Raw genomic sequence first — 25,269 nt, forward strand, 5'->3', positions numbered from 1 at the left:
TAGGAATTTTTAAGTCCTAGAAACACATTTAGCTGCTTTGCAGAAATTTCAATATGTGCTCAAAGGATTATCACAGATCTATAAAGGATATTATTAGTACATTCATTTGTTCGCCCTGCAAAAGACTGAGCCTTACAGCAAATCTATCTATCTATCTATATATATATAACCAGAGTTGGTGTATTTTGGCAAAGCTCCAGATTCTTTGATAATGAGTGTCACCTTGGTACTTTATCTGAGTGTTCTTCTCAAAATATAATTCCTCCTGAATTTAAATAGCTCATATATGCAAGGTACTATATTTATGCTATTTTTAAGAATAGCATAATATTTAATGCATAAAAGTAAACAGTTTAGCATTAACCTAATTAATATGAAAATGAAGGTCAAATGAAAACTGGCACCAAATTGCAGCATAATGTAATGTGTTAACATTCCTAACATATAAAGAGCATAAATACATTTTTAAAATGATATTTATCATAATTAGAAGTTAGGTGAGAGCATTAACAAGTAGTTTATAAAATAAACGTAGATAGGCAATGAAAATATAAGAAATGTTAGCCTTGTCAGTAACCAGGAAAAGGCTGATTAAACAAAGAGAATCACTTGTTTCCTTAAGAAAGCCCAAAGATGAAAACAAAAGAAGAGCCATAAGAAACATCAGGGAGCACAATTCACTTCAGCAATGCTGGTCTCATTGACCAGGGAGCCCCCCAGAGAGTAAGTTGTCAGCATATATTTCAAGCTCTAAATTAATGAATATTCTCTTGATCCACCAACCAAACATGATTACAAAGCGTATATAAAGCATTTTTGTGTCACAGTGTTTTGAAGGGAAGAGAAAATAAAAATAACAACCTAAATCTCTAATGATAAGATCTTGGTTAGATAAATTATGGTATAGTCATATAATAGGATAATAGGCAGCTACTAAAATAGTTAATAGAAGTCTATTTCTTGACATGAAAAGATGTTGATTGCATATTTCACTGGAAAAAATCAAGTTATAAAATAGCTCTGCAGCAACAAAAACTATTTTAAAATAAATCATAGCACCAAGAATATCAAAAAGTCTAAAAGCATGTACATTTCCTTAGTAGGCTTAAGGATGGATTTTTTTCTCCATTCTGCTTATCTGTATGTTTTTTCCTCTCTGCCTTTCTCCCCACTTTTATATTTAATAAGCAAATATTACTTTTGCAATATAAAAATAAAAGTAACATATTTTAAAAACAGAATGCATGCATCTGAATGAGCATTATCTCTTGCTGTCACCTTAGGAAACAATAAAATTCTAATGATTGATGTAAAACTACTTTTGTGCCTCTTCACTAGACTCGTGTTTTATACTAAAAAAGCATCAGTTTTCATCACTCTTGCTGAGATGACATCTTAATATTTCTTATTTCCTGTGTTTTCTTACAGGAAGATTGCAACCCCCAGTGTAACCTGTGTATATACCTGTCTTCACAGCTGGAAAGAACTTAATGCATCTGTGTAAATTAATTAAGAATTGTAAATCGCCATGACAAAACCATCAATGAGGTTCTTTTGATAAGATCCACATATATTTTCAAGGCCATATATTGTTTTTCTCATAAATGTAAGCATGCAAGCATTTAAGATGCATTTTGGAAAAAGTCACACTTTCATGATTTAAAAAAACGAATACAAACAATGTAAGTTCATCTTGATGCAAGACACACCCACAAACACATATATTTCACCATTAACCATCTTTACATTATACCAATTGAAACAAAAATCTAACACAAGGAGTTTTGAAAATACTGTAGTAGTAATTCAACATCAGGAAGCTGGGAATATGGCAATCCAATCTGTAGCACATCTGTCTGGGATAAAAAATGACCAGCCCACTATTAGCTACCATTTATTGACCATATGCTCCATACTATACCCTTTACATCTGTGATCTCTTTTAATCCTCATGACACTCCTGAGAGGAAAACAGTGTTGTCCTCAAATGCTGAGGCTTAGAGAATCTCAATGACTTGCTCAATTTCACATTCTATTAAGGGGCAGACCCCAGGAAGGTCTGACTCCAGTGTTCTTGCTCTTCACAATACATTAAACTAGTGGTGATGAGGAAAATGCAATTAGATAAATCATTGATTTGCTGATTGCATTTCTCTTGCAGAGGTAACTCATTTCTTTCTTTTTTTTTGTATTTTTTAGGTAATAAGACTTGCTTTCCTTACTGAAAATACCATCTATGAACAAATGACAGAGTAGGCACATTCCACAAATATACTTAAATTTCAAATATTTTCATTTTCTAAAGAGACCCAGGATCAGTCAATTATTTATTCCCTATATAATATTCTACTGATATCTATAATCAAGACAATTATTCATTGCATATGTGAAATTGTATTGCTACAAATAATCAAGGCAGAGAATTTTTGACACACTGAAAAGTGATGATATTTTGCAATAAGAAAATTCTCTGGGGCCCTATAGAACATTCCCTAATTGTTCCTCTTCTGTTTTATTTAAATTATTCTACTTTAAATTATAAAGAGGAATGTGAATGTCATTTCTGTTGTTGATAAGTTTTGTGATGACAAGCACTTGTCATGTGACACCCAGAGAGGGGAGCATGCATGGGAAAAATGTGCGAGAACCAGACAGGGTAGACACTAAGACTGAAGTATGCCAGTCCTTAGAATTGACAGCCAGCACAACAAACAAAATCAAAGCAAAGGAAAACCAAAGAAGCAGGCATCCCATGAGGAAGACAACAGTCTTTCCTCTGAAACTGCCACGGTTTGGGGTTGAGTGAGGAAGTTAACTCTAGCGCAAGACCGATAGAGATGGCACAGCTGCCTCTGGTGGCCCAGATGCTTCAGGACAGAAAGTAACTGCTGTGGAGAACGAGTGATCTGTCTTCCTGAACAGACCATGCAGACAGCTCATGTCTGTGTGCTTCTCTTGTCTGGTTCTTATAATGCCCTCTGCTCACCACTCAAACTGTAGGGCACTCAGAAGCATGTTGGCTTACTATATTCTTCTTCAACTTCCGTGGAGGACTTAATGGCAGAGGGCAAAACTTTGCCTTCCAGATCCCAGCACATGCCAGTGATTTCCAGTCTAAGCAAGCATCCTCAGTAGGGGTGACTTCTCTGTCCAGGGTGTTATCCTGTGGCCGGGCCCACCATGGTCTGCTAGCTTGCTGCTGGCTGGTTCGTGTTCTTTCCTGGCCTACTACTCTGCTTCTGAGAATAGCAACCTACCCAGCAAAGGCAGTTATCCACCTGACTGCCATTCAGGCCTTTCTACTTTATTTACAAGGCTTTTCATTTTTAACCTAAAGCATTTTGTTCATAATGTAAGAAGCAGCACAGGGTAGTAATGTGATCTTGAATTTTCTTTTTTTTTCTCTAAATTTTCTTTTCTTTTATCATATATATATATATATATATATATATATAATTGCATTTTAGGTTTTGGGGTACATGTGAAGAACATGCAAGATTCTTGCATAGGTTCATACATGGCAATGTGGTTTGCTGCCTTCCTCCCCATCACCTATACTATATCTGGCATTTTCCCCCCTGTTATCCCTCCCCAACTCCCCACCCTGCACTGCCCCTCCCCTAGTTCCCCCACACAGACCCCAGTGTGTGATGCTTCCCTCCCTGTGTCCATGTGTTCTCATTGTTCAACAACTGCTTATGAGTGAGAACATGCGATGTTTGATTTTCTGTCCTTTTCAATAAAACAGACCTGGTTTGAATTCTGGTTGGGCCCTTATGCTGTGTAGGCTTAAAGAAATGGCTTTCCTACTAACCTTCAGTTTCCTTCAAATGGACGTAATATACCTTACATAGGCTTATTGAGATAAATAGATGAAACAGAGAAGATGAAAGCCTTGCGTTCATTATAGAAGCTCATGATATGTTTCTATCCTTCTCCTACCCCTTCATCATCCATTTACTCCGAGTACAGTCCAAATAAAATTTGACTATGAATAAATACCAAATACATGTTTAAAGGATGGTGTATTTGTCTGTTCTCATGCTGCTAATAAAGCCACACCTGAGACTGGGCAACTTATAAAGAAAAAGAGGTTTATTGAACTCAAGTTCCACATGGCTGGGGAGGCCTCACAATCATGGCAGCATGTGAAGGAGAAGCAAAGGCATGTTTTACATGGTGGCAGGCAAGAGGGTTTGTGCAGGGGAACTCTCATTTATAAAGCCATCAGATCTCATGAGACTTATTCACCACCATGAGAACAGTACTGAGGAAACGGTCCCCATGATTCCTTTATCCCCACCTGGCCCACCTTCACATGTGGGGATTATTACAATTCAAGGTGACATTTGGGTGGGGACACAGTCAAACCATTTCAGATAGAAAGCAGTGAAGAAATGCACAAAAAAACATGCTAAAAGTTTCTTAGGACAACTTTGAAATCAGCAATGCAAAAACCTAGGTAGCAGCAGCTCCATTAGAGTGAAACAAACATCTCAAGGTGGACGTTGAAAGGAAACAAAATTCCCTTTGTTGTGAAAACTTGAGCCCATTTGTTTTTTTTTTTAAGAAATAAAATCAGTCATGCTCTTTTATAGCTGTGTCTCATACATTTTCATTTCAAATCACACTTATATCAACAGATAAATGTTTCTTTGCAGCTCTCCAAAAATGTTTTACATTTAAGTACCACATGTTTAGCTCGGCCCAGTTTTCCACTAGAATAAATAACTTTCTTTAAATAGACAGATGGTAAAAGTGGAGATTATGCTGTCCAGTATTTGACATAAATCCAGTCATAAAATTTAAGGACAAAATGATAGTTAGATTTTCCTTTCAAAGCATCCAGTGGAAGAACTGCTTAGAATTAGCTTGATGTTTAGAGTGAAACTTTTATCCATGAAGTGAATTTATTTGTAGCCTGATCAGGGATTTGCATTTCTGCCATTCTTATTTCTCTGTTCCCCTGGCAATTCCTTACTTGTGCAAAAATTCGTAGAAATTGACAAGGCGTGGTGGCTCACACCTGTAATCCCAGCACATTTTGGGAGGCCAAGGCAAGTGGGTCCCTTGAGGTCAGTTTGAGACCAGCCTGGCCAACATGGCAAAACCCTGTCTCAACTGAAAATACAAAAGTTAGGGGTGTAGTGACCTGCACTGGTAATCCCAGCTACTTGGGAGGCTCAGGCATGAGAATCTACTGAATCTGGAAGGCGGAGGTTGCAGTGAGCCGAGATCATGCCACCGTACTTCAGCCTGGGTGAAAAAGTGAGACTCTGTCTGAAACAAAATAAATTCTTAGAAATTGAGGTAGGTTCCATCTGACTCCTTCCCATTACTTGCTGCAGGGAAGTCAAAGACTGGGATGCACAGGGCACTCCAGGCATGCACAACCGATGTGCTCGAAATAGTACCCATCCCCCATGTTAAACTTTTTGTATTGGTAATTCATTTATATAATTTAAACATAAAAAAATTTTAAAGGGAAGACAAGGAAAGGCCCCTTTCCTACCCTCCCTATGCTCCCAATTTGTTCCATTTCCAACACACACAGTATATAAATACTGTTCAAGTCCTTATTTATTCTTCCAGATAAATTATATGACTATGCTAGCCTTTCTAGGTAAGTATATGCACAGATACATGCACACACTCATTTACAAATATTCACACATGGCTGATTTTCTATTGCTACAAACTTAGTAGCTTAAAAAAGTTATAGTTACTATTTCATAGTGTCAGTGGGTAAGGAGTCTGGAAGTGGCTTTGCTGGGTCCACTACTCAGGTGCTCACAAGATTGCACTCAAAGTTTTAGTTGAGCTGTTTTCTTCTTGGGAGCTACGGACCCTCTTCTCAGCTATAGATGAGGAAAAATATCTGTTCTTCACTCATCCTAGGTTCATGGCTGAGGACTCTATAACCAAAGAGAAATCAACAGAAGAAAAGTATATGAATTTATTTAATGTAAGTTGTACAAGATGCAGGAGCCTCCATAACAAAATAAAGCCCCAAAGAAATTGGTAAAACTGTATTTTTTTGTGATAGGTTTGATGAAGAAGTGAACAGCGATAGAGAAGTGCGATTGAATTAAAATGTATGATTTAATGGCAGTAAACCGAAGCCCTGTTCATTCAGCTTCTTCTCTGTGTCCCTGTATTACCAATAAGAAGATGGTTATTTCCTCTGGGTATAGGGAAGTTGTGGCTTTCAGTAAGGCCAGAAACTTCTCTCTAGGTTTTATGGCCTGCTTCAAGGGAGAAGGGCAGGAGGAAGGTTAGAGAGATTCTCCTGTTTCTGCTGTTTTCTCAGATGCCACGGTGCCATATTTCAGGATACTGTGTCCTGAACCCCATCGGAGCACACATGACTGTTAGCAGAGTTCAGTTCCTTGTATTTGTAGGACTGGGGCCTCAGCTTCCAGAGGCTGAGCATAGTTTCCTACGGGTGGCCCAATCACACTAATTTCACTTAATAACACCTTGCATCTACAAAGGCAGGTCAGAAGTCTTGTGGACCCTCTGGAAGGGCCCAGACCCTCTTTTAAAGACTCCATCTAATTAAACCAGGCTCAATCAGGATAACCTCTCTGCATGGACTCAAAGTCAACTGATTTGTGGTTTTCAGTTTTCCTTTTGGACAGATAAAGAGTTTGGCAGTTAGCACTCTCGTTTTCACAACAGTAGCAACAATTAAAACATGAACAAATTGAAAATCAACATTTTTCTTAGATCATTTAGAGAACTGAAGTTACAGGGCAAACCACCACCTGAAAAGTGGTGATAAAGGCAAATGAAGGGAATCACATCCTGATATGAGCAAAAGCCTCGGGAAGCTCGTAAGAATACTGACGTAATTGAAGGCTTGCTGGAGTCTGAGTGTGGGCTACCTTGAAAGAGAAAACTGCCTAAAAGCCTAGTCTTGAGGGTGGAGGAGGCCCACACTTTCTTGAGTTTTACCTCCAGAAGGTTTACCAGATTTTCACTGTGAAAATCAAAAACACCTTCTGGAGGAAGGAGGGGGAAAAAGTAACTGTTTTGGAATATGCCCTGAGTGTTCTGTTCTTCATGACACAGACATGTTCTTTATGGAACTACTTTACATGAGCTTAGAGAAAGCTCAATTCATGTCTGCAACCTTCTCTGGCTTTCCTGTCTCATGTAACGTGAGGGAAAAAAGGCTAAAAATTTCTTCTGGAAGTCAAGTCCCAGGGATGCTGGCCCACCAAAAATGAAAGATTTAATCATAGAATGCTTCCCCTCCCTAATATTTTATCACCACGTCAACAGGGCTTCACTGTAATAATAGCAGACCACAACTGAGAGCACAGAACAAACTTCTAGCCAGATAAGAATAAAATCTCACACTAACGGCCTATTGACCTCAGTTCACATTACCTGATACATCATGTCTATCTATCAAATTATTTTAAAAGGCAAAAAACGACCGGAAGAGACAATGTAGGCATTAGAATTAGCCTCAGATATGACAGAGATGTTTAGCTTATTATATTGCAAATTTAAAACATTAATATGCTAAGGGCTTTAGTTGAAGAAGTGAACAACATGTAAGATCAGATGGTTTATATAAGCAGAGAGAAGAAAATCTTAAGAAAAAATAAAAAGGAATTGCTAGAAATCAAAAACATCACAAAACAGAAATTAAGAATGTTTTTAGAGAGCTCATTAGTAGATTGAACACAGCTGAGGAAAGAATCAGTGAGCTTGAAGATACATCAGTGGAAACCTTCAAAATTAATATGCAAAGAGAAAAAAGAATGAAAAAGATGAGACTGAAACAGAATATCCAAGAACTATGGGATGATCCCAAATGGTGTAACATACATGTAATAGTAGTACTAAAAGAAAAAGAAAGAGAGAAAGAAACAGAAGAAATATCTGAAAACAAGACAGAATTTCCTAAATGTTAATAACAGACACCAAATATCCAAGAAGCTCAGAGAACACAAACCAGAATAAATACCAAAATATCTATATTTGGTCATCACAAGTTTGCTGGAGAAAAAAATCAAAGACAAAAAATATCTTCCAAGAAGTCAGAGGAAAAAAAATAGCTTACCTACAAGATGAAGGAGGATAGGAATTATATTAGACTTCTCTTTAGAAAGCATGCAAGCAAGAATAGAGTGGAATTAAATGTTTTAAATGCTGGAAGACAAAAACCCACCAGCCTGTAATTCTGTCCACAACAAAATTGTCCTTCAAAAGTAAAGAATGAATAAAGACTTTCTTAAAAAAAAATAAAATTATGAGAATGTGTTGTCTTAGATGTGACTTGCAAAAAATGTTAAAAGGAACCTCAAAATTTGTGCAAGATGGCCAACTAGACACAGCCAGGGAGAATAGCTGCCACTAAGGGATGAGGAAGACAGACACACTCCTAACAGATATTTAGAGGGAAAGACCTGAGAGTGGATGGAGGGAAGACAGAAACTGGGCTAAAGGAAGAGGAAGCTGGGAACCTTGCATGGGGCTACTGCACACTGGGGCTCATTCCTGGCCCCCTACTACTCTGAGGAAATGGGTGAGTTGAACTGGCAAGGAAAAACTCACTCACCCCAGGGGCCTCTGAAATTCTGGCAGGAAAGAGATCCCTTAACCACCATGGACACTTGAGTTGGCAGTGAGAGATGCTTAGAGAAGTGGCAGGGGAAGCAAGCCCACTGATTAGGAGTCCAGAGGGTTTGGTGTGGGAGTGTAAATTGTGGAGCCTGGCCAGAGATGTCCATTCCCCTAGGCTCAACTTGCTCCCATAGGAGACTGTATCCCCAGGGAAACTGTTGCACCTAAACTCTGCAGGGAAGTCTTGCCCATCAGATGAAGCTTGTCCAATCTGAGCGCCTCTTGGTCTGCTGGCTTCTCTTGGGGTCCCAGCCTGGCTATATCTGTTTGCAGGCATTCTATGCATGGGCTTGGTGGCCCACATAAAGCTCCTGTGCTGGTGGACCATGCCTGACAGGTGGAGAGCTTCAGCAGTGTGGCCCTTGCAAAGGGACATACGCCAGTCCACCTGCTCCCTCCCAAGCTGCAGCTTCCCATGGGGCCATGGTCACCACTCCCCACATTGCTTTGCCAGAGTGTATGTGCCTGGGTAGACTTTGCCTGCCCTAGCTTGCCAGAATACTTGTGCATATGTACCCTGCCCTGCCACTACTGCTGGCAGGAGTGCACTACATCCTCCCCCATCCCACCTGCCATACTGCCATCGCAGTTGGAGCCTTGTCAGGCACAGAATCCACCAGTCATGCCCTCACCAATGCCCTGCCCCTATGCCAACACTGCTGCAGGAGTAAACTAGGCACAGAGAACAGAAGACACTCCCTTGCCTTGAGCAGCCAACCCTACCTGTGTGAATGCACATAGAGGGTACACTCAGACCTGGGCTCACCAGAACCCCACCCCTGTGGTAACACCATCACCAGCATGATCATATACACAGTCACCAGTTGGAGACCTCTACCCACCTCCCAGCCATACCACCATTACAGCTGCTGTGAATGTTCACACAGGCACTCCAGCAGCTGCCAGCACCCTGCTGCTGCTGATAAGCATGCACCCTGCCATGCTGCTGCTGTTGCTGCTGCTGGCTGCCGCCGCATGTGAGCAAGGACAGAACCATTGTCAGCACCCTGTGAAATGCCTTGGTTGGCACTACACATTAGATTGTAGAGATCAGTGGTCTAGGAGCACCTCAGCCTCCTCAGTACAGTGGATTCCTAAATTTGAGAAGCCAGAGAACAAAGTTGGTACCTGATACAAGTCCCTCAGAATTAGAGCATGCAGTCAGGAGTTGAGAGCTGAGCCTTGGCCCCCCAAAATCTTCCAGAAATGAAGGCATGTAGAACAGCTAATATTTAACAGAACCTAACTTATACCACAATCAAATCCTCAATGGCTTCAAATAGAATACAGGAAAAAATTTCAGAAGACAGCAACTTCAAAGACTGAAGGAAAACTAGCCCACAAAGATGAGAAAGAATCAGTGCAAGAACTCAGGCCGGGCATGGTGGCTTATGCCTGTAATCCCAGCACTTTGGGAGGCCAAGGAGGGTGAATCACGAGGTCAAGAGATCGAGACCATCCTGGTCAACATGGTGAAACGCCATCTCTACTAAAAATACAAAAAAATTAGCTGGGCACAGTGGTGTGTGCCTGTAGTCCCAGCTACTCAGGAGGCTGAAGCAGGAGAATTGCTTGAACCCAGGAGGTGGAGGGTGTGGTGAGCCGAGATCATGCCATTGCACTCCAGCCTGGGAGTGAAACTCCGTTTCAGGAAAAAAAGGAACTCAGAAAAGCCAGAGTGTCTTCATTCCTCAAAATGACCACAATATTTCTCCAACAAGAGTTCTGAACTGGGCTTAGATGGCTAAAATGACAGAAAAAGAATTTAAAATATGGATTGAGGTGCAGGAGCACATTGAAATTCAATCCAAGGAATCTAAGAATCACAATAAAACAACGCAGAAGCTAACAGACAAAATAGCCAGTATAGAGAAGAACATAACCAGACAGAGCTGCAAAACACACTATGAGAATGTCATAATGCAGTCATAAGTATTCATAGCAGAATAAACCTAGCAGAGGAAAGAATCTCAGATCTTGAAGAATGGATTTCTGAAATAAGTTAGTCAGATAACAATAGAGAAGAAAGGATAAAAAGGAATGAACAAAACCTCCAAGAAACTAATGTAAAAAGACTGAATCTATGATTTGTTTGTGTCCCTGAAAGAGATGCAGAGATTGGAAGCAACTTGGAAAACATATTTCAGGAGAACTTGATATTCATGAGAACTTCCCCCAACCTATTAGAGAAACCAACATTCAAATTCAGGAAATGCAGAGAACCCCAGTAAGATACATTACAAGAAAATCATCCCCAAGGCACATAATCATTAGATTCTCCAAGGTTGGAATGAAAGAAAAAAAAGTTAAAGGCAACTGGAGAGAAGGGGCAGGTCACCTACAAAGGAAACCCCATCAGACTAACAGTGGACCTCTCAGGAGAAACCCTACAAGAGGAACTGGGAGCCAATGTTCAATATTCTTAAAGAAAAGAAATTACAACCCAGAATGTAATATATGGCCAAACTAAGCTTCATAATCGAAAGAGAAATAAGATCCTTTTCAGGTAAGAAAATGCTGAGGGAATTTATTACTACCAGACCTGCCTTACAAGAGCTCCTGAAGGAAGCACTAAATATGGAAAGAAAAAATTGTTACCAGCCACTATAAACACACACTTCAGTACACAGATCCATGATACCATAAAGCAACCACATAAACAAGTCTGCATAATAACCAGCTAACATTGTGATGACAGGATCAAATCTACATATACCAATAATAACCTTGAATGTAAATGGTCTAAATGTCCCAATTAAAAGTCACAGAGTGGCAAGCTGGACAAAGGGAAAGACCAATTGAGAGATCCATTTGACATGCAGTGCCACCAATAGGCTCAAAATAAAGGGATGGAGAAAAATCAACCAAGCAAATGGAAAATAGAAAAAAAGCAAAGGTTGTAAACCTAATTTCAGACAAAACAGACTTTAAACCAACAAAGATCAAAAAAGATAAAGAGGGGCATTGCATAATGGTAAATGGTTTGATTCAAGAAGGAGAACTAACTATGCCAAATATATACGTACCTAACCCAGGAGCACCAATTTTATAAAATTCTACAAAATGTACAATGGAGAGATGGTACCATTCCTACTGAAATTATTCCAAAAAATGAGGGAGGAGGGACTCTTTCCTAACTCAAGCTATAGGGTCACAACCATCCTGGTACCAAAGTCTGACAAAAACACAACAAAACAGGAAAACTCTAGGCTGGTATCCCTGATGAATGTCAATGCAAAAGTTCTTAACAAAATACTGGCAAACCAAATCCAGCAGCACATTAAAATGCTTATTCACCAATATCAACTATGCTTTATCCCTAGGATGCAAGGTTGGTTCAACATACATGTATTAGTCTGTTTTTATACTGCTAAAAAGAACTGCCTGAGACTGGGTAATTTATAAAGGAAAGAGGTTTAATTGACCACAGTGCATCATGGCTGGAAAGACCTCAGGAAACCTACATTCATGGCAGAAAGTGAATAGGAAGCAAAGTACCTTCTTCACAAGGTGGCAGGAAGAAGTGCTAAGTGAAGGGGGAAGAACCTCTTGAGGAACCATGATATCCTTTGAGAAGTCACTCACTATCATGAGAATAGCATGGGGAAACCACCCATGGTTCAATTACCTCTACCTTCTCTTTCCTTTGACATGTGAAAATGATGGGAATTATAATTCAAGATGAAATTTGGGTGAAGACTAAAAGCCATATACAAATCAATAAAAGTAATTCATCACATAAACAGAACTAAAGACAAAAACCACATGAATATTTCAATAGATGCAGAAAAGGCTTTCAATAAAATTCAACACCATTTCATGTTAAAAACTATCAATAAACTAAGCATTGAAGGAACATGCCTCCAAATAATAAGAGCCATCTATGACAAATACAAAACCCTTATCAGACAGAATGGGCAAAATCTGGAAGGATTCCTGTTGAAACCTGGGACAAGACAAGGATGCCCTCTCTCACCACACCTATTCAATATAGTATTAGAAGTCCTGGCCAGAGCAATTACACAAGAGAAAAAAATAAAAGGCATCCAAACAGGAAAAAGGAAGTCAAACTGTTCCTGTTTGCAGATGATATGATTCTATATCTAGAAAACCCCATATTCTCAGCCCCAAAGCTCCTGCAGCTAATAAACAACTTCAGTGAAGTCTTTAGATACAAAAATCAATATACAAAAATCACTGGTATTTCTGTACACTAACAACAGTCAAGCCGAGAGCCAGATCAGAAACACAATTCATAATTGCCACAAAAAAGAATAAAATACCAGGGAGGTGAACGATCTCTACCAAGTGAATTACAAAAACTGTTCAAAAAAACAGAGAAAACACAAACAAATGGAAAAGCATTCCATGCTCGTAAGTAGGAAGAATCATTAAAATGGATATACTTTGAAAGGAAATTATAGATTCAGTGCTATTCCTATCAAATTACGAGTGATATTTGTAACAGAAGTAGAAAAAACGATTTTAAAAACTTATATGAAACCCAAAGAGAGCCTGAATTGCCAGAGCATTTCTAAGCCAAAAGATCAAAGCTGGAATCATCATGCTACATGACTTCAAACTATATTACAGGGCCATAGTAACCAAAACTGCATGATACTGGCACAAGAGTAGACACTTAGACCAATGGAACAGAATAGAGAGCTCAGAAATAAGGCCAAACACCTACAACCATCTAATCTTTGACAAATCTGACAAAAACAAGCAAAGGAGGAAAGGATTCTATTCAATAAATGGCTCTGGGATAACTGGCAAAGCAAAATTTTCAAATGGAATCAAATTAAACTGAAGAGCTTCTCCACAGCAAAACTCCTTAGTTAAATTATAGTAGTTTAGTTGAAGATAGTAACAGCATCAATACACTGAGTGACTATAGCTTATAGATAAGGAAAACAAATAACAACAGTGTTTATAAGGGATGGGAGGGAAGAATTGAGAATATTTTGTTATAAGATATTGTGCTACTATGAAGTGGTATACTTTTTTTTTAATTAATTAATTAATTTTTTTATTGCATTTTAGGTTTGGGGGTTCATGTGAAGAACATGCAAGATAGTTGCATAGGTACACACGTGGCAGTGTGATTTGCTGCCTTCCTCCCCTTCACCTATATCTGACATTTCTCCCCATGCTATCTCTCCCCAACTCCCCATACCCCACTGTCCCTCTCCAATTCCCCCCAACAGACCCCAGTGTGTAGTGCTCCCCTCCCTGTGTCCATGTGTTCTCATTGTTCAACACCTGCCTATGAATGAGAACATGCGGTGTTTCATTTTCTGTTCTTGTGTCAGTTTGCTGAGAATGATGTTCTCCAGGTTCATCCATGTCCCTATAAAGGACACGAATTCATCATTTTTGATTGCTGCATAATATTCCATGGTGTATATGTGCCACATTTTCCCTGTCCAGTCTATCATCGATGGGCATTTGGGTTGATTCCAGGTCTTTGCTGTTGTAAACAGTGCTGCAATGAACATTCATGTGCATGTGTCCTTATAGTAGAATGATTTATGATCCTTTGGATATATACTCAGTAATGGGATTGCTGGTTCAAATGGAATTTCTATTTCTAGGTCCTTGAGGAATCGCCACACTGTCTTCCACAATGGTTGAACTAGTTTACACTCCCACCAGCAGTGTAAAAGTGTTCCTATTTCACCACATCCTCTCCAGCATCTGCTGTCTCCAGATTTTTTAATGATCGCCATCCTAATTGACATGAGATGGTATCTCAATGTAGTTTTGATTTGCATTTCTCTACTGATCAGTGATGATGAGCATTTTTTTTTTTTTGAGATGGAGTTTCACTCTTGTTACCCAGGCTGGAGTGCAATGGCGTGATCTCAGCACACCGCAACTTCCGCCTCCTGGGTTCAGGCAGTTCTCCTGCCTCAGCCTCCTGAGTAGCTGGGATTACAGCATGTGCCACCATGCCCAGATAATTTTTTGTATTCTTAGTAGAGACGGGATTTCACCACGTTGACCAGGATGGTCTCGATCTCTTGACCTTGTGATCCACCCACCTCAGCCTCCCAAACTGCTGGGATTACAGGCGTGAGCCACCGCACTCAGCCAAGGAGCATTTTTTCTTATGTTTGTTGGCCTCGTGTATGTCTTCTTTTGCAAAGTGTCTGTTCATATCCTTTGCCCACTTTTGAATGGGCTTCTTTGTTTTTTTCTTGTAAATCTGTTTTAGTTCTTTGTAGATTTTGAATATCTACAAAGATATCAGATGGGTAGACTTGCAAAAATTGTTTCCCATTTTGTTGGTTGCCGATTCACTCTAGTGACTGTTTCCTTTTCTGTGCAGAAGCTGTGGAATTTGATTAGGTCCCATTTGTCTATTTTAGCTTTTGTTGCCAATGCTTTTGGTGTTTTGGTCATGAAGTCCTTGCCTACTTCTATGCCCTGAATGGTTTTGCCTAGATTTTCTTTTAGGGTTTTTATGGTGTTAGGTCTTAAGTTTAAGTCTTTAATCCATCTGGAGTTAATTTTAGTGTAAGGTGTCAGGAAGGGGTCCAGTTTCTGTTTTCTGCACATAGCTAGCCAGTTTTCCCAACACCATTTATTAAACAAGAAATCCTTTCCCCATTGCTTGTTTTTGTCAGGTTTATCAAAGATTGTATAGCTGTAGATATGTTGTGTTGCTTCCAATGCCTCTGTTCTGTTCCTTTGGTCTGTATTTCTGTTTTGGTACCAGCACCATGCTGTTTTGGTTACTGTAGCTTTGTAGTATAGTTTGAAGTCTGGTAGTGTGATACCTCCCGCTGTGTTCTTTTTGCTTAGAATTGACCTGGCTATGCGGGCTCTCTTTTGATTCCATATGAAGTTAAAGGTGTTTTTTTCCAGTTCTGTGAAGAAGGCCATTGGTAGCTTGATGGGGATAGTGTTGAAGCTGTAAATTACTTTGGGCAGTATGGCCATTTTCACAATATTGATTCTTCCTAATCATTAACATGGAATATTTCTCCATCTGTTTGTGTCCCCTTTTATTTCTTTGGGCAGTGGTTTGTAGTTCTCCTTGAAGAGGTCCTTTACATTCCTTGTTAGTTGTATTCCTAGGTATTTTATTCTCTTTGTAGCAATTGTGAATGGCAGTTCATTCTTGATTTGGCTTTCTTTAAGTCTGTTATTGGTGTATAGGAATGCTTGTGATTTTTGCACATTGATTTTGTATCCTGAGACTTTGATGAAGTTGCTTATCAGTTTCAGGAGATTTTGGGCTGAGATGATGGGGTCTTCTAGATACACTATCATGTCATCTGCAAATAGAGACAATGTGGCTTCCTCATTTCCTATTTGAATACCCTTTATTTCTTTTTCTTGCCTGATTGCTCTGGCTAGAACTTCCAGTACTATATTGAATAGGAGCGGTGAGAGAGGGCATCCTTGTCTAGTCCCAGAATTCAAAGGGAATGCTTCCAGTTTTTGCCCATTCAGTATGATATTGGCTGTTGGTTTGTCATAAATAGCTTTTATTATTTTGAGATACATTCTGTCAATACTGAGTTTATTTAGGGTTTTTAGCATAAAGGGCTGTTGAATTTTGTCAAAGGCCTTCTCTGCATCAATTGAGATAACGATGTGGTTTTTGGTTTTGGTTCTGTTGATATGGTGAATTACATTTATAGACTTGTGTATGTTGAACCAGCCTTGCATCCCCGGGATGAATCCTAATTGATCATGGTGGATAAGCTTTTTGATGTGCTGTTGCAATCGGCTTGCCAGTATTTTATTGAAGATTTGCATCTATGTTCATCATGGATATTGGCCTGAAGTTTTCTTTTCTTGTTGAGTCTCTGCCAGGTTTTGGTATCAGGATGATGTTGGTCTCATAAAATGATTTGGGAAGGATTCCCTCTTTTTGGATTATTTGGAATAGTTTCAGGCGGTATGATAACAGTTCCTCTTTGTGTGTCTGGTAGAATTCGGCTGTGAACCCATCTGGACCTGGGCTTTTTTTTGTGTGGTAGGCTCTTAATTGCTGCCTGAACTTCAGATCTTGTTATTGGTCTATTTATGGTTTCGACTTCCTGGTTTAGTCTTGGGAGGATGCATGTGTCTAGGAATTTATCCATTTCTTCTAGGTTTACTAGTTTATGTGCATAGAATTGTTTGTAATATTCTTTGAACATAGTTTAAATTTCTGTGGGATCTGTGGTGATTTCCCCTTTATCTTTTTTTATTGCATCTATTTGGTTATTCTCTCTTTTCTTTTTTATCAATCTGGCTAGTGGTCTGTCTATTTTGTTGATCTTTTCGAAAAACCATCTCCTGGATTTATTGATTTTTTGAAGATTTTTTCTTGTCTCTATCTCCTTAAGTTCTGCTCTGATCTTAGTTATTTCTTGTCTTCTGCTAGGTGTTGCATTTTTTTGATCTTGCTCCTCTAGCTCTTTCAATTTTGATGATAGCGTGTCAATTTTGGATCTCCCCACTCTTCTCATGTGGGCACTTATTGCTAGAGACTGCTTTAAATGTGTACCAGAGATTCTGGTATGTTGTGTCTTTATTCTCGTTGGTTTCAAAGAAATTCTTTATTTCTGCCTTCATTTCATTGTTTATCCAGTCAAAATTCAAGAGCCAGTTGTTCAGTTTTCATGAAGCTGTGTGGTTCTGAGTTAGTTTCTGAATTCTGAGATCTAACTTGATTGCACTATGGTCTGAGAGACTGTTTGTTATAATTTCTGTTCTTTTGCATTTGCCAAGGAGTGATTTACTTCCAGTTACATGGTCGATTTTAGAGTAGGTGTGACGTGGTGCTGAGAAGAATGTATATTCTGTGGATTTGGGGTGGAGAGTTCTGTAAATGTCTCTCAGGTTTGCTTGTTCCAGGTCTGAGTTCAAGTCTTGGATATCCTTGTTAATTTTCTGTCTGGTTGATCTGTCTAATATTGACAGTGGAGTGTTAAAGTCTCCCACTGTTATTGTTTGGGAGTCTAAGTCTCTTTGTAGGTCATTAAGAACTTGCCTTATGTATCTGGGTGCTCCTGTATTGGGTCCGTATATATTTAGGATCGTTAGCTCTTCTTGTTACATCTATCCTCTTACCATTATGTAACGTCCTTCTTTGTAGAAGTGGTGTACTGTTACAGGTTGAGCATCCCAAATCCAAAAATTCAAAATTCAAAATGCTCTAAAATCCTAAACATTTTGAGCATTGACATAAAACTCAAAGGAAGCTCTCACTAGAGCATGTTGGATTTCAGACTTTCAGATTTGGGATGCTCAATGCATATGTATAATGCTCTTCTCTCTTAAGAGAGAAGAGAAAATAAAATGACATAAAATGCTTAATCAAAATTAGAGAAGGCATAAAACAGAAGGTTAAAAATAATAAAAAAGTGCAATGAATAGAAAACAGTTATGAATATGGTAGATGTTAATGCAATTATGTCAATAATTATTTTAAATGTGAATCATTTGAATACTTTAAGCAAATGACAGGGACATATAGAGTGCTTAAAAAAGCAGCTGCCAATTATATGTTGTCTATAAAACTTTCTAAATGTTATGGAATAGATAGATGAAAAGTAAAGGGATGGTGAAAAATATGTTATGCTATCACTAATAAAAAGAAAGCTGTAGTAGTTATGTTAATTTTAGGCAAAACAGACATCTGAGCAAGAAAAATAATCAGGGACAAATAAGAACATTATAGAATGATAAAGGGACCAATTCTCCAAGTGGGCATAAAATTTCTTACTGTGTATGTGTCTTACTGCAGAGCATCAAAATACATGGGGCCAAAACTTATAGAACTGCAAGGACAAACAGATAAATTCACTATGATAGTTGGAGATGTTAACATCCTCTACCAGAAATGGACACAACTAGCAGGCACAAAATCAGTAAGAATATATGTGACTTCAACAGCCTCATAAATCAACTGGATATAATTGACATTTATAGACTATTTCATCCAACAAGAGCAAAATACACATTGTTCTCAAGCACATATAGAACATTTACCAAGATAAATGACAACCTGGGCGTAACCATAACACATTTAAAAGAATGAAAATCTTACAATGTATGCTCTTAGACCACAGTGAAATTATACTAAAAATCTGTAATAAAAAAATATCTGGGAAACACAGAAATGTTGGTCCTTAAAAACACACTTCTAAATAACTGATTGGTCAAATAAGTCTCAATAAAAATTTTTAAATATTTTGAACTAAATGAAATAAAATACAATCTATCAACATTTTTGGATACAGCGAAAGTAGAGCTTTAAATGAAAATCTTTAGCATTAAATTCAAATATTAGACCAGAAGAAAAGAAAGATTTAAAATCAATAATCTAAGTTTCCACCTTCAGAAATTAGAGAAAGAAGAGTAATACAAACTGAAAGCAATAATATAAAAGAAATAATAAAAATTAGTGCAGGAGGCAATGAAATTGGAAAAAAAAGTTAATAGATAAAATCAACAAAATCAAAAGCTGTTTCTTTGGAAAGACCAATATAATTAATAAACCTCTGGCCACTCTAACCAAGAATAAAAGACAGTAGATGTAAATTTCTATTAGCAGAAATGAAAAAGGGACCATTACTACTGATCCCATGGACACTAAAAATATAATAAAAGAACATTATGAACAACTCTATTCTCACCAATTTTATAACTTAGATTAAATGGACCAATTGCATTAAAGACAAAAATCTATCATAATTCACACAACGTCAGGTAGATATCTGAATAGGGTTATGTACATTTTAAAACTGGACTAATGTTCGTAACCTTTCCAAACAGAAAGTGTCAGGCTCAGTTTCACCAGCCAATTCTACCCAACACTGAAGGTAGAAATAATATCACTTCTCTACAATCTCTTTCAGAAAAATAAAAGTAGAAGGAACACTTTTTAATTTATTCTATGAGGCCAGAATTACCTTAATACCCAAAACAGAAAAATGCATTACAAGAAAACTAAAGAATAATATGTCATACACATCTATGCAGAAATCTTCAACCAAATATCAACAATTCAAATCCAGCAATGTATAAGAAGAAAATACACCATAAACAACGAAGGTTTATGCCAGATATGAAAGCTGATTCAACATTCTAAAATGTTTGTAATGCAATCCATTACCAAACATCAAAATCTTCAAGAAAGAAATCATGTGATTATATCAATCAATACAGAAAATGCATTTGAAAATATCAGACAACCATTTGTATTTAAACCTCCCAACACACTAGGCTTGTAGAGAAACTGCCTCAACTTGGTAAACAACATCTCCAATAAACCAGCAGCTGACATTGTGCTTAATGGTGAGACACAAAATCGGTTGACTTGGAACCTTAATTAATCCTGGAAATTCTCTTCATCTTTGTTATTTTCTATTAGCTAGAACAGTCCCATGTTCTATCCACATTGAAGAGGAGGGCAGTTGAGTGTATCCACCAGGATGTGGGGACCTTGAGTGCTATCTTAGAATTTATAATTCAAGTGTGTGTATGTGTGTGTGTGTGTGTGTGTGTGTGTGTGAAAATCTGCACATAACTTTTGACTGCTCAAAATTTAAGAACTCATATTGTTGACTAAGCCTTACCAATAACATAAACAGTCAATTAACATATATCTTATGTTATATGTATTATGTACTGTATTCTTACAGTAAGTAAGCTGGAGAAAATAAAATATTATTTAGAAAATTATAAGAAAGAGAAAATACATTTACTACATATTAAGTCGAGGTAAATCATCATGAAAGTCTTCATCCTCATGTCTTCACACTGAGTAGGCTAAAGTGGAGGAGGAAGAGTAGGGGTTGGTCTTTGTGTCTCAGGGTGGTAAAGGCAGAAGAAAATATAAGTGGACCTGTGTAGTTCAAAACTGCATTGCTCAAATCAAGTGCATGTATATACACACACATATGCATGCACACATATGTACAAAGGTTCCTTTTCTCTTCCTAAACAAATTTCTCCACTTTGCTTTTTTTTTTTTACCTATTGATGTATCTTAGATAGCATTACAACTCCATATAAATTTCCTCATTCTTTTTCTGTAGTTGTGTGATATCCCACTTTGTAAATACATTATATATCTAAATAACCAATCACCAATTTTCTGTTGACAGATACTTAGGTTATTTCCAATTTTTCCTATTAGAAACAATGCGGCAACAAATAACCTCATTTCATACATATATATTTGTGGAAAAAGTGTCTAAAGGTGGAAAATCACGCATCATTTTCTCCACAGCCTTACACTTTGTATGAACAGACTTTTGCCTATTTACCAATGTGGTGAAAAATATATTGAAGTATATGAGGCAAGATAAGCAAGGTTATGCATCACTCAAAGCTCAGTGGCTGAACACAACAGTGTGTTCTTTGTGCACCTTACCTACCTCATGAAGGAAAGATGCGCTCTACTTCCACATGGCTCTCCAGCTCCAGATCCAGAAAGGAGGGAGGAGGAAGAAAAAGAGGGAAGGACAGAGACTTAAGAAGGAACAGATACACACATTTAATTTTGCTATCTTTAATTTTTAAAGACATAATTTTAATTCCCAGACATATAAGTAGTAAAAAAATATATAAAAAACCCATGTGGGCTGGGCACAGTGGCTAATGCCTGTATGCCCAGCACTTTGGGAGGCTGAGGCAGGCAGATCACTTGAGGTTAGGAGTTTGAGACCAGCCTGGCCAACATGGGGAAACCCTGTCTCTACTAAAAATACAAAAATTAGCCAGGCATGGCAGCAGGCGCCTGTAATCTCAGTGACTCAGGAGGCTAAGCCAGGAGAGTACCTTGAACCTGGTAGGTAGATGTTGCAGTGAGTTGAGATTGTGCAACTGCACTCCAGCCTGGGTGACAGAGAGAAACAATCTGAAAAAAACAATAAACCATGTGGAACTCTTGTTAAATTTTTTTCCCTTTGCTTTCTTATTCTTTCTTTCTCTGTCTATATATACATGTGTGTGTACATACACACACATATAAATACACTTACACACACACACAGTAGTTTTGAACCATTTGAGTATAAGTTATACCATGGCTTGTCACCCAAATATTTCAATGTGCATTTTCTAAAAATAGGGATAGTCTTTTATAAAACCACACTAGAGTTAACAACCTCAGTAAATTCACTGCTATAACACTGACACAGTAATTTCTCTGGTTGATTGCACATATGTCAATTTTTCCTTTCACCCAATAGTGATCCTTAGTGCCTTTCCCCTTCCTTTCCTTTTCTTTTCATGTCTGTTTAGCTCTTTTAATCTGGGTGATTTCCATCTCCTTTCTTTTTTTCTTTATCAGACTGACATTTTTCAAGGTATCTCATTTCTTTTTGCTAAAATTAAAAGGATATTTCCTCCTGGTCTAAGATAGATTGTGCATTCTGGGCCAAAATATTGCATTCATGATTCTATCTACCTAAGAGAGAAAACTGATCCTGTTACAGCTAAATTTTAAAATAAGATGGTGTTTCAAAGGAAGGTTGGAAGGTAAAAGGCCCCTTTTTACTGTAACAAGCTGTACCACAGTGGCTTCTCCTGAAATCTTCTTGAAGTTTTTAAGCATCAAGCTCTTCTCTGCCCCATCTCACCTGCTTCATCCTCCCCAGTCCCCCGCCTCAGCCGCATCTCTCACTGGGGCTCTTTGTTTCCTGAACTCCTTACCTTAACTGTGACAAGAGAGTGTACTTCACACCTTAGGGGCTTCCACACCTTTGCCCCCATTGCTTCCTTGGCTGGAGGAACTTCCCTCCTTGGATCCACTGCCCTATTCCCAAGGAGAAGGTGCTTCTTATCCCAAGCTGTCCTGTACCACCACCCCTCCACAGAACCTCTCCTCTCTGCCTCAGTTCATGTGAACACCATGCTTTCTGTCCACTTTATTGCCTTGTGTTTATCTTCCCCTACTAGACCATACATTTTCTAGGGATAAGGAATATGTACAATTTATCTGTAATTAATTCATCCATAGTTAATTTAGCTGTAATTTTGGCACATAGAATAAATATTCAATAAATGAATGTATTAATTAATAAATAAATGCCAGTGCCAGTGACAAGCCTCATCATTTGGCTAAGGGCAGATTTCCATTATTTAGTGACAGTAGAGGGTGATTAGATCAATAGCCCTAGATTGATCATTGTGGCCTTAGAGAAGGAATCACCAACAAATAGTCGATTTAGCCATATACCTAAAGTCGATTGGGGTTAACATTACTGCTCCCAAGTAATTTCACGGTTTCAGAAGTCTGACATTTGGTGAAGGCCGCTTGTTTACTTTTCCAAGAAAGTTCATAACATATGCAGTATTGACCTTCTTCTCTGGAAATATCATTGTAACAGTCACTTATTCATTGGAAAGTGCTTATATTATGTTTTACTTGCATCTGACTCCTTATTCTAATACACAAAAATCAGGTTACTTAAAACATAAAAAAAACACATTCATTTATAGATATTGGACAGCAACTAGGTTTATTCTTTCAAATTAGACATTTAACTTCCTTTTTCATACTGAAAGCACCATATAACATAATTCTGCACAGCATGTGGAATTTACATGTCAGAATTTTGATAATTTCAGTAAATAGAACTTGGTGGCTGGTGTGACTGTTTATCAAAACCCCAAAACAGCCCAATCCAGAAAAATAGACCTCTTCTTTTAGACATTATTTAAGAATTACACTTGAATTTTTTTTCTATTTTGGCAAAATATGATTCATTTTATCTTTTTAAGTATAGACACAGTTCTCTCACTCCAACAGGCAATTATTTAGCACTAATTAGTCCCAATGTGCTAGGCATCGGCCATGCTCCAGAAGACTGAATCAGACATGATCTTGCCTCTAGGGCAGCTTACACTCTATTGAAGGAGAAACCAGTATAAACCAATCACTTGCTTATCAATTTCCCAGCAGTTACTCTATCTATCCTGTAGTTATGTTAATTACAGTCTCCCTTCTCCTTTACCAAAGCATCCATCATTTGGTAAACCAGTAGGACACTGACCAGTTTCTCTGCTTGGACTAAGATTTCTTTTAATGCATACTTCCCCTGGGTTAGCTCCTTTCTTGTTCTCCCACAGCACCTGTGGGGTTCCCCATCTCAGCACTAACCTTACTGTGTTTCATCTATTATTGTCTCCTTCCCAACCTAAATGAACAGTAATGTGAGGAGACAGTTGTCCTTTTCAGTTTTGCATCCCCAGTGCTGAGGGTCACACATCTGGGCACAATAAATCTTTGCTGGACAAATGGATGAAAGGACAGATGAGGTGAGCCTCAGCTGAGTCTCCATTGATGGTGGAATCAGCCTGCCAGAAAGGCAGGGAAATAAAAGATAGGTACAGAGGTTGGGACTTTTATTAAATCCTTATAGTTAGTATGACTCTAAAATAGATGATAATTTTGCAGAATAGTTGTCTGGAGAGGCTGTCTACTCATTTCAGGGATTGTCATGTTTCTACACAGGTTGGAACTACCTCTGGGAGTACCGATTCTAAGTCTGTAGCACATTCTTTTGCATTCTTTTGAAAGTTTTTGATGGTGGTGAATGTTTGTTTTTTTCTTTAACACTTTGTAAACACATCCAAGATATTTCATTTAGCAACTGTTTGCTGCTGAGTCCTTACCTCTTAGAGCAATTCCAGGCACACAGTACATGTTTCAAAATGTCCATCGAATGAAAACATTCTTTTGCTTCCAAAATAAATGTGGCTAAAAATAATCACAGTTTTTTTTTCATGTGACTCAGACTGGATCCAAATGCTGGTTCCAATGGAAAGTTTCAAAAGTGTTTGAGGAAAGATAATAATGTTTGAGTAAGACATTGCCACCATAGTAGTTAGTTCTGTTGCTGCTCTAAAGAACTACCTGAAACTGGGTAATTTATGAAGACAAGAGGTGTAATTGACTCATGGTTTTCTAGGCTGTACAGGAAGCGTGGGTGGGAGACCTCAGGAAACTTACAATTATGGTGGAAGGTGAAGGGAAAGCAAGGCATGACTTCACGTGGCCTGAACAGGGGTAAGTGAGCAAAGGGGTAGTGCTACACATACACTTTTGAACAACCAGATCTCAAGAGAACTCTTTCATGAGGCAGCACTAAGGAGATGGTGCTAAACCATTAGAAACCTCCCCTTCCTGCATAATCCAATCATTTCCCACCAGGTCCCTCCGCTAACGTTGGGTATTACAGTTCAGCATGAGATTTGAGTGGAGACACAGAGCCAAACCATATCAGCCACCTAAATAATTCCTTCAAAGGACTATCTAGATGAATGATAATTACAGAAATATTAATTTTGTATACTACAGTCACAGTGTAAATAGATGTTTAATATCTATCTTTAAATGAACATATAAATTGACTCAGTACCAGAGTTCTGAATGGGGGTATTAAGAATTTCTGGGGGTATAGATAGAGGCAGAGTGAAAATGATTTTGTTGTATGAGCTTCTTAAAAGTTCATTTCTTTGTTGATAAGCTTCTAGGAAGAGGAAGTAAAGATTCCAAGATCTTTCCTATAAAGAAACATAAGTGAACACCAGACAGAACTTTTTCTCTACCTTTATCCAGGGGAAATATACAAATGGCTTTCTTAATGGGAAGAAAAGAACCAGGCTAAAAAA

General features: G+C 38.2%; 1 long non-coding RNA gene across 1 annotated transcript in view; it reads left to right on the plus strand.

Moving 5' to 3' along the window:
• Positions 1-4,015, plus strand: part of LOC128929573 (uncharacterized) — a 54,517-nt gene extending 50,502 nt beyond the window's left edge. Inside the window, exon 3 of the long non-coding RNA XR_008476213.2 lies at positions 1,429-4,015. This is a non-coding gene — a long non-coding RNA (uncharacterized LOC128929573). The remainder of the gene's footprint in view (positions 1-1,428) is intronic.
• The last annotated feature ends 21,254 nt before the right edge of the window (positions 4,016-25,269 follow it).

The sequence above is a fragment of the Callithrix jacchus genome, chromosome 14 (genome assembly GCF_049354715.1).
Source record: "Callithrix jacchus isolate 240 chromosome 14, calJac240_pri, whole genome shotgun sequence".
Taxonomy (NCBI): Eukaryota; Metazoa; Chordata; class Mammalia; order Primates; family Cebidae; genus Callithrix; species Callithrix jacchus.